Source organism: Mus caroli, unplaced genomic scaffold (assembly GCF_978045245.1).
Source record: "Mus caroli unplaced genomic scaffold, Mus_caroli_1 scaffold_17, whole genome shotgun sequence".
Taxonomy (NCBI): domain Eukaryota; kingdom Metazoa; phylum Chordata; class Mammalia; order Rodentia; family Muridae; genus Mus; species Mus caroli.
Window position 1 is genome coordinate 37,521,788 of NW_028227272.1, and position 17,808 is coordinate 37,539,595.

The 17,808-nt window shown below is 37.6% G+C and overlaps 1 protein-coding gene across 3 annotated transcripts in view; it reads left to right on the forward strand.

The window, feature by feature from the left end:
* Lsamp (limbic system associated membrane protein) overlaps window positions 1-17,808 on the forward strand; it is a 2,143,093-nt gene that overhangs the window by 458,403 nt on the left and 1,666,882 nt on the right. The window lies entirely within an intron of this gene.

Genomic DNA, 17,808 nt, shown 5'->3' on the forward strand with positions numbered 1-17,808 from the left:
ACACACAGCCATTTCTCTCAGTTGATTTCACAAATGAAATGAATTTGATGTGGTCTATGCAGCCTCACCACATGCTCCCAAATTCACCTTATTTGTCATCGGACATAGAGAGAGAGCATGCTTTGCTCTACCATATGGGTCTGTTGCCAGAGCCTGTGCAGGCTACTCTCTAAAGAGATTTTCTAAGCTCATATATGGCTTGTGAATCCCATCATCATTAGCTTAATACTTGAACAAAATAGTAGAAGAACAGAAGCATACAATGTTTCCTGTGAAATATTATAATTTCCTGTGAAATTTATAAGCTCTAGTGGGGGAAAACATGAGGAACAATAGACACAAACAGGAGACATTGACTTAAGTGCCAAGTCTGCCACATTCTTGCTTTGTGGATTAAAATTGATATTTAATAAGAATGGCAATGATAATGGATGCTATTTACCAGGACATTGCTTTATGCCAAATAAATAGGCAATAAATTATTTCTTTCTATCATCTCTCTGACCGGGGTAATACCATCCTGATTTTAAGTTAGAGGAAATATCCTTGAAGTAGAAACAAGGAGGATGGCTTAGTTAGTAAATACCAGAGTAGTGTGCCAGCTAGAGTGTGTATAACATCAGGGCCTTTGCTCTGCTTCTCTTCTACTTAACAATATTTATTCTCAGAATTTGAATATTTTTCTTAATATAAAATATTAAGTTACTTTTTGTTAATTATTAGATACTATTTCTATCTATATTCATATAGATTATGAGAATATTTCATCACTGACCTTTTGTAGAGGAAGTGAAGTTTATTCCATTCTATTGATCAAAAAGGATGTAAAATTTCTGTCACTCTCTCATGGAACTGAAAATTTCAAAACAATTTAGTTATCATAAGACCATGCAAAAATAGCACTGCTCTCTGTGTATAAAATGAATCTTTGCTACCATGGTTATAAACAAAGAAGATTGGGTTCAGGAAAAATTTCTACATTTTTTTCAGGCTCATCTTTATAAAGCAATTGATGTAGTAAGAAATTAATTTCCCCACTTCCTCTCCCTTCCCAAGAAAGGATGGACATCTGTCACTTTTCAATGGGTGATTCAGTCTTAATTACTTTTCAAACTATACCGGGGATCCTCAAATGACAAATTCAGGTTATATTTAGACACATAAATTCTGCAAAGCCTATCTTTGCCAAACTCTCTCACACATACATACATGTGTATCCCCCTCTCACTCTTCCTCCCTCACTTTCCCTCACTCTCTTCACTCTCTCTCATTCTCTCTGAGTCATTTTCAAAAGTTCCACTCAGAGTACTTTAAAATTCGTTTTCCCAGTAAATCTATTAAAGGGTTTTTAAACTGTATTTATTTTTGGAGTGTGTGTGTGTGTGTGTGTGTGTGTGTGGTGTGTCACGGAGCATTTTCACGTGACAACTTCTAGTTATCTCTCTATTTTTTTCTCTATTTGTTGTTGTTGTCAAGTCTATTTTTCTGTCATATGGGTGCTAGGAATGGAACCATGGTCAGAAAATATCTTTGCACAGTGAGCTACCTAGCTGATCCGAAATCTGATACTGATAGGATTCAGAACCAGCCATTTGAATAGAAATTGCCTTCTCACCTCTTCTTCTATAAAGCTTGTTTCAATTTAATTGGTAGCAGGAAAGGAAGATTTTCTATGCAGAGATGATTCAGGTTTTATTCTTCCTGATTTATAGCCCATCTGAAGCCACAGTTGTCCTATCACTTAACCATAGTACACACTTTTGAAACATTGCATTTTAATATTATCCAATCATTTCCCAAGTGCAGACTCCTAGGTTTATGAGTAGTCAAAAAATTGTACCTTAGCAAAATCCTTGCAGAACAACATGCACCTCTAATATCTTATTGCTCTAAATGGCCTTAGTTGTGACACTAAATCTTTCTGAAGATCAAAATATGCCTGCTCTCGTGTCCTGAGTCCTGCACATGCTGCCGCTCTTACCAGTTGAACCTGTTTTGTGCATCTTTCTTCTACAGTGGCTGGCTAATAGAACATTTCCCTCTCAGAGAACAGAGAGCTAATTCAACTAATAAGGGTGGCATTTAAGCATGTGAAAGATCAGAAAGACAATGTCATTGATGGTGCCTTACCCTTTCTTTCTCCTCAGGGAGTGGTGCCTATGTTGTGGTCTTAACCAGCTCCTCAACAAGGAAAAGTGGAAAGCTTGTGTTATGAATGCAATGGATAATTACATTTGAAACTCACAAATTACAATTTTTATTCAAGTCTTTACGTAGGATGCCTCATTTTCATTTTGCTACTAGCACATCAGAAAAAAAAAAGGAGATAAAATTATTATCTTTATGTCAAGAATAAGGACGATTGAGATTATATTTGAAGCAACTAGTAAGAAATAAGCCCGGGGTAGCTATGAAAAATATCCATTTTTCTCAAATGTCTCAAGCAGGAAACTCTTTCTGTACTCGAAGCAGAAGAATTTGTGCTCAAGTTTTCCCCTTTGCCCAGCCTTCTCCTCTCTCCTGTACTATCTAGTCACAGCTGTCTATTTCTCAGCTACAGTTTATGCCACCACAGGAGCACATCTCGCTCCTAGCCATGATCTCACGCCATTCCTTCCAGCTCCTGTGTTCCCACGGGACCTCAACCTTATCTCCCATAGAACACTTACACTCTGGATGTGTTGCTAAAACATTCATGAGCAACGGGCTCGAGCTCCCGGAGAAAGACAGCAATACACTTCAACTACTTTTCTATCCCCTTCACCGCACTTGATATTTAGCAAACGCTCTGTAAAACTTTAATTGAGTAAGAAAAATCATACTGAAATGGCTTTTTAAAAGACAAGACGAAGGCATAATGGATGAAATTGCCTGCTCCTTCCTTCAGCCAGGATGTGGGGATTAAAGAGGGCATAAGTCATGTGATCTTTAAAGACTACTAGTGATTATCAAGAGCCGTTTTAATGGAAAACGCTCTTTTCTTCCTGATGTGTGTGGTTGAACTTTCTTCCCCTTGCTCTGTCTTTATTGATGAAATTGTATTGCTTTTTACGAAGCCGTCAGTTTTGCTTCTGTTGCTGCCATTTGGCAGCTGCAATCCCAACGCTGACCTCTCCAATCCCGTGCTTCTGCTCTGCATTAGATCTCTGCAGATCAAGGTGTCTGGTGATTAGATCAGGAGGCTGGACTCAGATTTTTCATTTTAGATGTCTCATTTGCCTTTCCGTGTCACCTTGGACAGAACACGTAGTTCCAGGTTTACATGCACAGGTTTTCGCTTAAAAACCATGTCTTGTGATAAATTCTCATCCAGACAGTGGAAAGCAATTTTCTTAAGTGCTTTACTTAATTGGTTTTTAGCCACACGTGGTCCTCCAAGGCTATACTTACATATCCCATCATGCAATATTGCCTCCATAATTCTCTGCCTCTCAGGACGGTACATGTCTCTGGTAATTTGTTTGTGGTTGCTGAGTTCATTCACTGATGCCTGCTGTTTAGTCCCAGTGCCCTATCCTTTTTAGGCGAACAATGATACATTGCTTGTTGGGAATTTTGGTTGGCGTTTTAAAAGTAATAGTACGAGGGTTGTAAATGCTCACTTATCTAAAATCGACTCGGTGTCTGAAAATGTGCCCAGTAGGATGTGTTCCATTGGACTGAAAAATAGTATTTTATATCTCATGAAGAAGAGTAGGACTTATAGGTTAGTAGGTTTGGAGAAAGGGCTCTAGCTAGGAGACTGTCTTGCTTTCATTATTTGCCATTAGAGGGAAATAAGAAAAATTATCTGTGGGAGGCAAGAAGAGTTAGGAGGAAAAAAAATATGTGTCATTACACACACACACACATACACACACACACACACACACATTCGTATGTGACTTTATAGATCATTTCCAAATAGATAGATATACAGACAGAGAGGCTGAGGATATTGATTAACTTGTCTATAAAATTAATAGATTAATTACCTCATAAAGGAGTAAAGAATCATTTTATATTTGAAACTATCTATCATATAGAAATGGGTATACTTAGGAATAATCTGTTAAACACTTATTCACTTTCAAAAACATTTACTAAGACAAAAATATTCCCTCAATATCCCCCTAAACATTCAGGGGAAGGCTTGGTTCAATGTTGTGTTGCTATATTTTAGTCTTCTTAAAAAGGCAAGAGGGGGTGTCCCAACAAGATTTATGATAATAGCAAATATTTATATTTTTCTATTCTCTGATATCTTTGAATGACCTTTAAATGGCACTTATTTTGAAAACATTAAAGACTTCTGCTCAGTTCACTAGTTTTTCTTGTTTGGGTCAATTAGAATATCATAGAGTGCATTTTGTTTCCACTCCATCCTGAAAAGCAGCTGGTACCCTTTTTCCTGATGAGTTTGGTCCATCCCTTTGGGATAACCTTGGCTGACTCTGTTGATGTCCTCATTGCTGAGAGATGATATTGGAAAGAGCTCATTGGCATCTGTCAAGTATTTGACCTCAGGTGCTGATTGATGGGTCTATTCTTCTGACTAATGGAGTTATTTATTCCTGATATGTATTTAGTCCTGTTTTCACCTTGATGGATGGGATAGTATATTTATTTGAAACTACAGAAATCTCTTGACTTTTGCTGATCAAGGGGATAGATATTATATCTTGCATATCTCAAAAAAAAACCAACAAATTCAATAGCTAAGCAAAGGAATGATTATTGGATTAAAGTGATAAAATATCATTTTTTAACCTAAAAGAAATTTATTAAGTATGTAAAAACATTTTCTGAAATTGAAATGCCTTATAATTTGATAACATTTTCCTCTAAAGAAATAGCTAAAGGAATTTGCAATGAGTTTTAAAGAGATACTCAAATGTAACATGCTCTCTGATACAAATATTCAGTTACAAATTATAAAAATGATTCTATCTCTGTATAGTTCTCCTCAGAGGAAAGGGCTATCTGCTTTAACTTTTGGGAAAGGTAAGCCATCTAGTTGTTTGAAAGTTGCATCATCACTTTGCATATGAGTCTATGGTGTTGAAATGAAATTAACCTTCTCCTTACTTCAAGTAAAAATCCTGTAACAAATTTACAAGAAAGTTTAGTTAACTCTAGAAACATATGGGTACTAAAATTGTATCTATTTTCAGGATCCAAATACTTGTTCTAACAGAAGATGAGGGCTTGAAGAAAGTATGGACTTTGAATTGGACTGGAAAATTGTAATTTGAGGAACAACTGTGAAGATAAGAAACATGTTTAGAAGCAGGTTTTCGAATATTTCTGTACTAGTCCATGAGATTCAACTCTTACTTGATAGATAATAGAAAGTCAATTGGTATGTTTTAAAATAATATCAGAACTATAGTTAAGAAAATGTATCTGAGAGTCTAATATAGGTTAAAAAAAGAGAGCTTGTAAAGATGAATAACAGCTGATAGGTTAGCAGAATAATCTAGGTGGTAGTTTTTGAAGCCTGAAATTAGGTGATAGGTGTGTCAGTGAAGTTAGTGAGGGACTATGGGCGTCCATTGCCTGGAGGAAAGTAGAACCAGAAGACAAGGTACTAAGGCTCAGAGCCCAATGCCCAGTGCCCATTAGAAGATATCTTCTGTCAGTGTTGACTTGCACCACACCCAGGGTTGATGCACACATGGGCAACAGCAGAGAGCTGGAAGCTGCATGCTCCTCCTTGGGGTAAAAACATAGATCATCCTGGTTTTGCTTCCGGGGGGCATGTGATAAAGCTTATCTCCAAGTTCCTGTAAACACTGTGTAAAATCAGAGATGTGCCAGGATAATTTTCCAAAGTGCTTTCTTTCTTTGAACATATTTTTATTTAAAGTTTTTTTCACATATGTTTTAAAGAGCTTCATAGGAATAGATATAGATTTCAAGAGTGCAAGAAAAGTGAGAAATCACCTACTTAAAACTTTTAACTGAGATCTAGAAAAGTGTGTACTTTTAATCCCTCCGGAACAGAGATAGCCCCAAGGCTCCCGACTTTAAGTCTTGTGCACACTATATATTTGGCTTAAAAATTCATAACTGTAGGATTATCATCCAGAATTTATAATACATGAAATTATCATCAAATAATGAATCATTATATACAAGTATATGTCAATATATATGTACATATAAAAGTACATGTATATGACTATATAATTATACACAACATAATATATATGTATATATATGTGTGTGTGTATATATGTGTGTATATATATATATAAAATCTTAAATTGATTTTCTTTCTAATCAAGATGGTTTCATCCACCTATTTGGAGAAGCACATATATCAACTAGTTGTAGACACACATTAAAACCTCTATTAGGAAAAAGGCAGTTAGTAGAATAGATTGCACATTTATTTGAATGATTCTGAAGAAGCTGTTGCAAGTGCATTAAAAGTTGAAATTGTTTTGCATCCTAGGTATGAGGTATTGGGAAACATAGAACACACGGAGCAAATACACTATGTTGGGGACAAGGGAGCAGGCTCGGGAGGAACGTGACTTGCTTCCTAGTCTGACATCCTAATAAAAGTGGAAGCAAAGGATTGACTTCCTCAGGTGTCCTGTAGCCTCCATACTGGTACATGCACAACACTTACACACACTCATACATACACACACTCACAAACACACACACACACATCAATCTTCATTTACTGAATCATTCATGGGAAGTTTGGCAGTTTCATTATGTACTTTTAGTTGTTCCTGCCAGAAGTAAATACAAAAAATAAAGAAGTAAAATCCTGAGCAAGATCCTGTCACAGTGTCCGGTAAACAGAACCCACAAAGTGGTGAAGAGCAGAAGTTGTCATACTCTTCAAGGGCAGAGATTCCCTTTAACAGCCCCTTTACATGGTCATAACCACACCAGAGTGCTCTGAGGTTTCAAGGGCAACACACTCAATGTAATCTACCATGGGAGTCTGTAGCAGAGCGAATATGACCTAGAGTTGTTAAGAGGAAAATCAGGCATGCCTTTCTAATAGAAGTCTTGAAATTGCATGACTGCTGGAGCTTTTGCATATCACTGGTAGGAAAAGAGGGCTCTTTCAAATCCAGATGTTGGATGGGGCTATTGTGCTTCTCAGAAATGGGAGTTTCTGTTGCCATGGCTCACTGTACAGGGGAGCAGCCTCACCATGGAAAGAGGTTGGAAAACCGGATATTTGGCATATTTCTTCCAGCAAAGGTCTGTGTGGCTATAGGCATGTTTTTCCATTTCTTTTACCCTTGATGGTCTCCATTAGGACATTAGGTAGAATAAAATTTTTAAACAAGTTTGAGAACAAACACACATCCTCTTTCTTCAAATCTATGAAGCTGGTGATCAGTGATAAGTGAAGTCCCGGTGAGGAATGTACATTCTACACATTCTATCCCATACCTATACCCTGTTCTGACCATTGCAGTGCTCTCTCTCTCTCTCTCTCTCTCTCTCTCTCTCTCTCTCTCTCTCTCTCTCTCTCTCTCTCTCTCTCTCTCCCTCTCCCCCTCTCCCCCTCTCCCCCTCTCCCCCTCTCCCCCTCTCCCCCTCTCCCTCTCTCCCTCTCTCCCTCTCTCCCTCTCTCCCTCTCTCCCTCTCTCCCTCTGCTTTCAAATAATTCCTCGCACCAGAAAAGGCATTTCTTTTTCCAGCTTACTCTGTAGCAAAGTCTGCAGCGAGATCATCAGCCTTTGGAATAAAATGTCCCCTCGTCTCTCGCTACAGTTTGGGATTAATTAAATACCAAAGTGCACTAATCTCTACCTATTTGTAAATTGTAGCTTTATTTTTACCCTATAATAGAATCAACTATTATTATAATTGAAGTATTTTCATGTTATTCATTATTATTGTTAATTCTTCAAATTACCATATTTAGTTTTATTAAGATATGCTATCTGGACCTTCAGTGTTTACCTCGTGTCACCTACTGTTGCATGGCTTTCCTGGGGAGATGTGAAGGATCATCTATTCACACCAGAGAGAGCACTGAGAGTATTCCACAGAAATGATTCCATCCAATTATAGATTTAAAAAAAAACGAATTTTAGGGGTTACTTACATAAGTGAGGGGTTACATAATTATGGCAGACGCTGAATGAAAGCTACGCCCCTGCATCCCAGTGTTGTAACTAGGCTTAACCAGAGCTACTGAACACTTAACCAGTGTTGTCCCCTTCACCCAGAGCTTCATTGGTGCTTCTAAAACTTGCAAAGGAACTTGGTAAATCCTGTGACATTCACAGCTTCCTGAACAGTGTAGGGTCATGATCTTCTTGATATTCAATGAATCTTCATCCTCCCTCCATTTAAGAATGTTAAAATTTCAGGAAAATGCCTATATAGCATTAATGGTTTTCATTTTACTTTAATATTTGTGTTTTCTCCTTTCTCACCTGTCACAATGCTGATATTAAATAGAACATCCTTTGGATTATTATTTAAATAGGTAATCAGAATATTTTCCACAGTTTAAGTGAGTGACTTTAATCGTTTATGATCCAACTTCTCTCTCTTCCTCTCTTTCCTCTCTTTCCTCTCTCTCTCTCTCTCTCTCTCTCTCTCTCTCTCTCTCTCTCTCTCTCTCTCTCTCTCTCTCTCTCTCTCCCCCCCCCTCCCCCGAGTCTCTGCTATCCTGGTCTGGTCTGGATTCTCTATGTAAAAAAGCACTCTATAACTTCTGGTCCTCCTGTCTACTCTTTCTTGTTGCTCAGGTAACAGGAATGCCTGCCTCTATTATATTTATGAAGTTGTGGGGGTAAAACCCAAGGCTTCATGCATGTTAAGAAAGCATTCTACTAACTAAACTGTCTCCCCATAGTCCATAAATAAATTTTAAGGAACATCTGTTTCTATCACTGACCAGAAGAGTGAAAATATAATCTTAATCAGTGATTGCAGGTAGTTTAAGGGAAATCTAAGAAATGTTATTTTTTGTTACAGTTTTCAAATTTTTCCAAAATTGATGTCAGGTCTTCCTACTACATTTTGTTCTTCTGACCTTTAAGTCTTAGTTATTCTTAATTGGATGATAGTGATTTGCCAAGAAAATAAATTATGAGTCTATAATCCAAAAAGTTCTAAGTGAATAATATTACAAAGGCCATGTGAAAATTACAAGATAAAGTGCTTGTAGATGAATTAGTCAGAGACAAATTGAATCATAAAAAATAGGGGAAAATAAATTTCAAAAAATACAATAATATATTGACTCACCGAAAAAGGTTAACAAGGTAAAAGTATTTAGCTGCAGATGAAATAAAATAAAATAAAATACCTTTACCCAACACAAGCGGGAACAGTTAGACTTTCTTTCTTTCTTTCTTTCTTTCTTTCTTTCTTTCTTTCTTTCTTTCTTTCTTTCTTTCTTTCTTTCTTTCTTCTTTTTTGTTTTAAAAAAATGTATATTTCCTTTATTTACATTTCAAATGTTATCCCCTTTTCTGGTATCCTCCCCTGAAACCCTTTATCACATCCACCTCCCCCTGCTTCTATAAGGTTGTTCCCCCACCCACTCCTGCCTCCTGGCTCTGGCATTCTCTTACACAGAGCACTGGAGCCTTAATAGGACCAAGGGCCTGTCCTCCCATTGATGCCCAACAAGGCCATCCTCTACTACAAATGCAGCTGAAGCCATGAGTCCCTCCATATGTACTATTTGGTTGGTGGTTTAGTCCCTGTGAGCTCTGGGGGGGGGGGGTCTGATTGGTTGATATTGTTATTCTTCCTATGGGGTTGCAAACCCTTTCAGCTCCTTCAGTCCTTTCTCTAACTCTTCCATTGGGGATCCCGTGTTCAGTCTAATGGTTGGCTGTGAGCATCCATCTCTGTACTTGGCAGGCTCTAGCAGAGCCTTGCAGGAGACAGGTATATCAGGCTCCTGTCAGCAAGTACTTGTTGGCATCCCCACTAGTGTCTGGGTTTGGTGACTTGTATATTGAATGGATCCCCAGGTGGGTCAGTCTCTGGATGGCCTTTCCTTCAGTCTCTACTCCACACTTTGTCTCTGTATTTCCTCCCGTGCTTATATTGTTCCCCCTTCTAAGAAGAAAATATCTAATAAAAAAATTGTTTTTGAAAAAAAAGAACTGGAGTATCCATCTTCCTTCTTTTTGAGCTTCATGTGGTCTGTGAATTGTATTTTGAATATTCCGACCTTTAAGAATCACAAACTATAATAGTCAGAAGAGAATTCACATTGCTTTCTACCTACCTGCCCCACCCCCTTGCTAATACATTCTGCACCATTAGAATTCTCAGTCTGCCTTCATGAAAATTGCTTGTGCTACTGATTTTTAGCAGGGGATTCTAGACATACTATGATTTCTGTACATCATAAAAAAGCCAAGATTTTCTGAACCTAGATTTCAGTTTGTCTAAAAGACTACCTGCCTTTCTCAGCTAAGTACACAAACAAAATATTGTTTATAGTCATAGTCTTTGTTTTATGTTTATGAGTTTATACTCATAAACATACCTTCCTGTACAAAGGTACAGGAAGAACTAATCTACCACAATGTGTATTGAATATACCAAGGACATTTGGCTAAAGCAACATATGTAAAGACACAGTATCTCTCTCTCTCTCTCTCTCTCTCTCTCTCTCTCTCTCTCTCTCTCTCTCTCTCTCTCTCTCACACACACACACACACACACACACACACACACACACACACACACACACTCCCTCTCTCTCTCCCTCACTCCCATGTTGGGTAACAACTTTGTGGTAATTTCTTACCTAAATAACTCCCTATGAAAAAACACACAACTTAGTTATTATATTTATAAGCTATATCCTAGATTGGGCAGATCTATCACTATACTAATTTATTCCCAGCTGTGAGATCCCCTGTTACTTGTGGCTTCTCTAAGCCATGTCATTTTGTTTCATCTTTCTTCCACCTCTTCTTCTCCATTCTTATCTCTCTGTGTCACTTATTATGACCTAGAAATTCCTGTGCCTTCAATTCTAGTGTTTTCACTAGGCCATGTTGCTGAGTCTTAAATTTTTCTTTCTGTTGTTTATGTTGATCTAAAAATTCCTGTATCTTCTGTTCTGGGTCCTTATTAATAGCATCTATGTTATTTTGAAGAGAGAGAGAGAGGGAGAAAGAGAGAGAGAGAGAGAAGAGGAGAGGAGAGGAGAGGAGAGGAGAGGAGAGGAGAGGAGAGGAGAGGAGAGGAGAGGAGAGGAGAGGAGAGGAGAGGAGAGGAGAGGAGAAGTGAAGTGGAAGCCTTAAGGATTCTTTGGAAAGTCAGTTGGATGGTGCTTTGCTGGAGAAAACACAGAAAGAAAGGTTTAACTGAAGCAGACATAGCTGAAAGGATGTTCTGCTAAAGCAAGCATTTATTAATTTAGAGTAGGTAAGGACATGAATCTGCATCAAGATACAAAGCTTTGTTGCTTTCATTCTGAAAAAACCTGAAACAAGACACTTGTGTACTGAAGTATGTCCACCAATAAATGATGTGCTTTGTGTCAAATTATGGTTTCCATTAGACCTAAAAGCATTCATAGAAACATAGCAACTGAGTGACTTTATTCCCTTTCAGTATGTGTAGAGTATGAAATGCTCCAGGATTTTACTGGATCATGCCTTCAAACCAAATGGCTGTATCATCCACTAGGAACAATGGCTCAGCATATGCAATGTCCCCACTCTCCTAGTCTAACAGTTCTTCTTCTTTTCATTCCTCTACTTTCTATTTGCAAGAGGAATTATTTTTCTCTCCTCACAGGGGAAATTGTTACAAATGTTAGAAAAGGAGTCTATGTGTATCTGTGTGTAAGGGCCAAGTGGCAATCTCCCAGCTATGACAACTGGCTGAGGAACATTTTCAGAAATCAGCTACACTAAGGGTTGGCCAGAATTGCTATATGAGATATGGATGATCATGGAAAGTAACACAGAGAGGAAATGAGACCTTCCTGTTCTCTAGGATCAGCGCTTTCCCAAACGGAACTGAAGATGCGAATAAAATGACTCATGCATTTTAAAATGGTGTAAGACTCTGATGAACGGCATGTGGGTGTAGATCCCTTCTAGTCTTGTGCTATTTCAAACCAGAAAAGAATGTTATGTGTGCAACTAGTTAGTGAGGAGCAGAGAGGCAAAATGAAAATCAGCATGAGAGTGAAGGTGAAAGATATCTAATCTTCCTAATGATCTCAGATCATTTTCAATGGCATAGATTTGGCATGACTCTTTTCTGCCACAATGACAAAAGGCAAGTGTGCGAGAGAGATCCCAATGATGGACTTGTTCACATAGTTTAGGAAAATGACACCATGATATTAGCAGAGATGTAAACAAAGTAGTAGTCCTTGAATTGAAGCAGGAGCAGTGCAGTATCAATCATAAGACATGCAACTACCAAAGGAAAGAAATAAAACAACAAAAATAACAACAATAAAGATGATGACTATATCAGTGGAGACTGGAAATAGAGTAAATATATGTAAAATGGATTGTTCTGGATATTTTGTTGTGGTTTTATAACAAATGGGTTGCATAATTCACACACACACACACACACACACACACACACACACATACATCCACAGGGGTTGTATCCTATCATGATCTCAATTTTAAATCTTTAACTATCAACCAATGCCTATGTTAGCTGAAATCCTTCTGGGAAGCAGAAGCCATATTAGAATTGGAAGTACAAGAAGCTTGTGGGAAAAACAGCCTGTGGTGGATAGACGAGGATAAAGGTGTTGTGAAGGAATAGAAGTATAGCAGGGAACCCTGCAGATCCCAATGCTGAAAAAGAGGCAGAAGCCAAAAGGATTTTGTAGAAAAGTCCCCAGAATGTAGCAGGATTCAGAGGGAAAATCTTGACTAGGCTTATAGAAAAGCCAGAGTTGTTTGTAAGAGTAATCTGACAGGACATGTATACAATCACTAGTCCTGCTGTACCTAGGCATGGATTGCTAGCAGCATAGGGGAGGGAGGTCTTTGCAAAATGAAGCAAAGGGACAGAGCACTGGCTGCCAGTCACTTCTTTCTAAAGGAACATGTTCTCAAGAATGGGCTTGTGGACAATCTGTATGGCCCCTCACACATCACATATAAGAAGTTCACGTCAGTAAAAGTCACTGTCACTGTCCTAAGCAATATTGCTTAGGACAGACTGCCATGTTCTTCATTCCATTTAAAGCCCATTATCAGTTAGTCAACTTTAGCTTTCAGACAATATTATTTGTAGAAGGATTGAGAATGACCCCATACTTAGAATCTGCCATAATGCTCAGGGAGAACTGTCATTTAAGAGAGAGACTACTTGGGAGAGGGTAGTTCCTTAGCGTTTCCTTGATCTCTGCATGTTGGAATAAGGAGAAGGAATCGAATCACTAGTTCCTGGTCCCAAATATTTACATAGCTTGTTTACAATTTAAAAAACAAAACAAAAAGCAAAGCAAAATAAAAAGTAAAATAAAATAAAACAACAAATCCCAAACAACAAAACAAAAAACAAAAGGCAAAACAAAACAAAAATCTTCTGGACTTTTGTGTCAGGTCATGTCATTTTATCTTGTTGTTTAAATGCCTTAGGGACTCTGAGATCAGGCTCTGACACCCTGCTGTTTTTTAATTTCAATTATTACCAACATAAAAATCTCTGAAATTTCCATACACAGGGATTCCTCAATTTCAAAGCCTTATATTCAATTGCCATCTAATAATCCCACATGGTTCACAAAGAGCTCAGTATCAGGTTGACTGAGACCAAATCACTTTGTGCCTGAGACCCTGAGGTGTTTTTCCATCTCCTAAAAATCTCTAGTCTGTCCTTTTTATTCAGTTTTTCCTGATTCAAGAAAATAAATTTGTTTAAAGGCACCCATTAGTTCAGGATGAATTGATGTTCTTTGAGGTAGCACAAGTTCTGGTGTTCATGTTTCTTTCTAATTTACCACCACACACCAAGAGGCTTACATTTTCCAAATGACTGCCCTTGGATGTCTATCTGTACAGATCTACTTACCTTCTAACCTGCATATGCCACAGTATCACTCACACAGTGTACTTAGAACTTAAATTACTGATAATTTGACCCCTTATCTCGAGTCCATATAACATTTATAACTACTTAGAGATATTGCCTTGGACTAAGATGTTACTGTCCCAAGTATGCAGCTATATCAACTAATACTGATATTTGTATGTTGTCACCCTGATGAAACACAGTTAGACTCTGTGCTAAGTGGTTTAATGTATAACATTTATCCACATAATTATAAGCATTCTAGCGTGAACTGGGAATGCACTAGAGTCTTAAAATCAAAATAGAATAGGAAACACATTACTAACCAGAAATCATTCAGATTCTTTTTATTCTCCAGGTCATTTACCAGCAAGAATGTGACATAGCTACCAAAATGGCAGCATACTTTGACCCTCAAGGTTCTTGTTCAGAATTTCCTTCTGTCATTCTGGTTCCGTGACTGCTTGGCATTAGAGTAAATTTATTACACAATGCAGGGATATGTATGAAAAAAAAGTATGCTTCAATTTATGTGGAGAGTTTTGAAGTTACATGTATGCTTTTTACGTTAAGCAATTTTCCTTGCATATTTGGGGAACTACACATTTAGGATCTAATGGCACTGGATCGTATTCTGCCATGAACTCCTGACCATTCTTTCTACACGGCTGCTAGCTCATCAGAATACTACATTCTCCAGTATGTCTGACTTTATTCATTTCAAATCCCTGCCCCACACAAAATGCACTAGCCACCTCACGGATATTCATTGCTCTGTTTTAGCAAGTCTATATCAGTTTATTAAACACAGCTTCACAGCTATTCATTGCTTGTAACCTTTACTTTTCTTATTCCTTTACCATAAATGAGCAATACGCTCTTTGAGGACTGAGATGAGCAGTATAATCTATTTTCTGGCATGATGGGTGATGCTTGGCATGTGGTAGTTCTCAATTAAGGTTTGTTGAGTGAATACTAAATAAAAAATCAATCGAAGAAGTATATGGTGTGCTGAAAGTGAGCAATGTGAGAATCGATTGAAACAGAACAATAATTTCCTTTAGAGTAGGTTCCATAAGCACCATAATTTATCTAAATGGCAGGGGTGAGTAATCATAGCAGCAAATTATCCCACCTTGCTTTTGCCTAAGAAGTGAGTTACCCATAGGAAATGAAGAGGGTAGAAACATCCTTCTATAGATACAGAGTGTCACTGTCACCTGATCCCTTTGCCTGTTTTTGTTTACTAAAGGAGATCATGTACAGTTGAGAAAATATGAGAGAAAACCAAGGAAATAAAGTATTGGTTTTCATAGTTCAAGGTTACTCATTAAGATCTGAAATAAAACATGGAAAGAGATACAAACATGTTCTCTGTGTGAAATTCTATACTTTACAGAGGAGACGATGGGGGTCATACAATACTGCTAATTCATCATCAGTGTGTCTGTGGTTGTTAATAGAAAACACACTGAATCTGCAAATCAAAGTCAATTTGGAGGTGATTTAGAACAAACTCATATATTTTTCTTGAACTCAAAGAAGCGACAGCCCAGAGAACAAATTGCCCTTGAGCAATGACGGCATTTGATTATGATATAAGCTATTCCTAATCAAAACAGATGCTTTTCTACATATTAAGTGAGCCTTATTAATATTTTAAGACTTTGAGAAATTGTCAACTCTAACCCTAGTAAGGAGGCACAGACTTAATGCAGAAAACACCCTTTAAGTGAGTGACATCGTTACAGAGAGAAGAGGGGATTAGAGAAAGGGCATGAAGCTTATGTGAAGGAGAGATATAGGTCTCTAGGGTATTCAATGCTAAGAGAGTTCTCATAAGTTCTTTAGGAATGAGGACTCAAATTGGGTAAATCTCCTTGACCTCGAAACCAAGGCTTCACCCTCTTTCTGTCTTAGTCGTCCCCTTCTTTCTCTTCATGAAAGGATCCTCACCTGGGACATCCATGCCATAGAGACCTCCGTGAATAAGGAGTTGATTAGACATAAAGTCTCAAGAGTAGAAAGACTAAGTGGTGTTTCACTTTATTCACTGCAGTTTAATGAAGACATTCTCTCTTACTCTTTGTCTTTGCAAGCCTCTGGCTCCTGGATGTCCCAATCCCTTGACTTTTCTTCATATTACTTACAAACAGCTGCAGTCTGGCAGAGGACCTTTCAAGCTATGAGACAGAGCAGGGTGAGCTCTGTGAGGATGGCTGGACACTCCAGGGCTGAACAGCCTAGGCCTTTTACAGTGTGAATGAGGGAAAGTTACTCTTGCTGGTATTCACAGATGCCCTTATTCTTTTCTGATCACAGCTGAAAGGCTGTTGTTTGTCTTAGGTGTGGGATGTATGGCTATCCATTTTTTTTTCTGCCTGTTTGTAGGATTGGGGCCATTTTGGGGTCTGGTTTTGTGGTTTTCACTCATGCCTTGGGTCAGCTCCTTAGAAAGCTCCTGGGAATGAAACTTCTCATCTTTCTAAAGAGACTGATACAAGTCTGGAATAAGCCAGAATTCTTTAACTTAATGGGTTCCTTCACAGAGTCAGTGTGGTTGGGTACATTATAATATGATAAATTTGGAAATGACAGGCATGTATTTCAATTATCCAAAGTGACGAACCTATGTACCCATATATTTTTACTTTAAAGAAATGTTTCAGAGTGTATACATAATGAAGTAAATATAATCGGATAAAAATAAATATATAATAAAAAATCCTGAAAAAATTCTGGATTTTTATTATTATAATGAGCAGACTTAAGTTATTGTATTAATATTTTATGCACATGATGAAATGCCTGCTATTGATTTTTTTGCCAGTTTCTCATAGACTTGCAATGCTTTGAAGATGGGACATTCTGCATTCCTCTCATTTCTGGCAGTATAATTCTTTGAGATGTTGGTATAAGCCAGAGAGTAAGAGGCTATGGTCATTTAAGTGTAGAAAACAGAGACCTCTTGTTGTAGTCACAGAAGTCTTAAAATGTTTTTTGCTCCAGTGAGGGTATATATCCAGTGGATGGGTATTCTATGTAGATTTCCTCAAGGTGACCCAATCACAGATTTCTTTTAGAGGTCACTGATGAGCAGTTCTAAAATATCAAGTTTTAGTTGGACACAAATCAGCAAATGTTGATATAGGTTACTTTCATCATTATTTAACAGATGAAGACGCAGTTTCTTTGAGAAGATAGCAGATGCATTCACTCATAGGTGAACATCTCTTGCATTTGCCAGTTAACTGAATAGGTAATTAAATTGAATTTCTTTATAATACATTAAACAAAATTTTAATGACTATGCACTACATGTCAGATACTGTAATAAGTGCTTCATCTTTCAGATTGATAGAATCACTTATGGGTATGAAATGTCAGATCATCTGCTTCAGAAGTCCTCAGTAACCATTTTCCTACACTTACTACCTAACTCCAGCACACTATTTTATGAATGTTGACAATTCTTTGTAAGCTTTCTGTGCTGTTTATAACCAACCTATTTCAGATGGATGATGTTGACATCAACTTAGCCCAACCCTGATGAAAATGAGTAGCTCACATAATCCAAGCAAATGGCTGGCTAGACTATTTTGTATAGTTACATTTACAAATGCTACTGGATGGATATCAAGGGGTTGACGTCAGTGTGTTTGTTTTTACTGATTTAGAAAGAAGGAAATTGAAGCTTAGAAATAAAATACTTGTCTCAAAACACTGATAGCTGCTATATCTTCAGATTGAGTGATCTGATTCCAGAATCCATGTTATACTAGGTTAAACATCTAGCTACTGTGT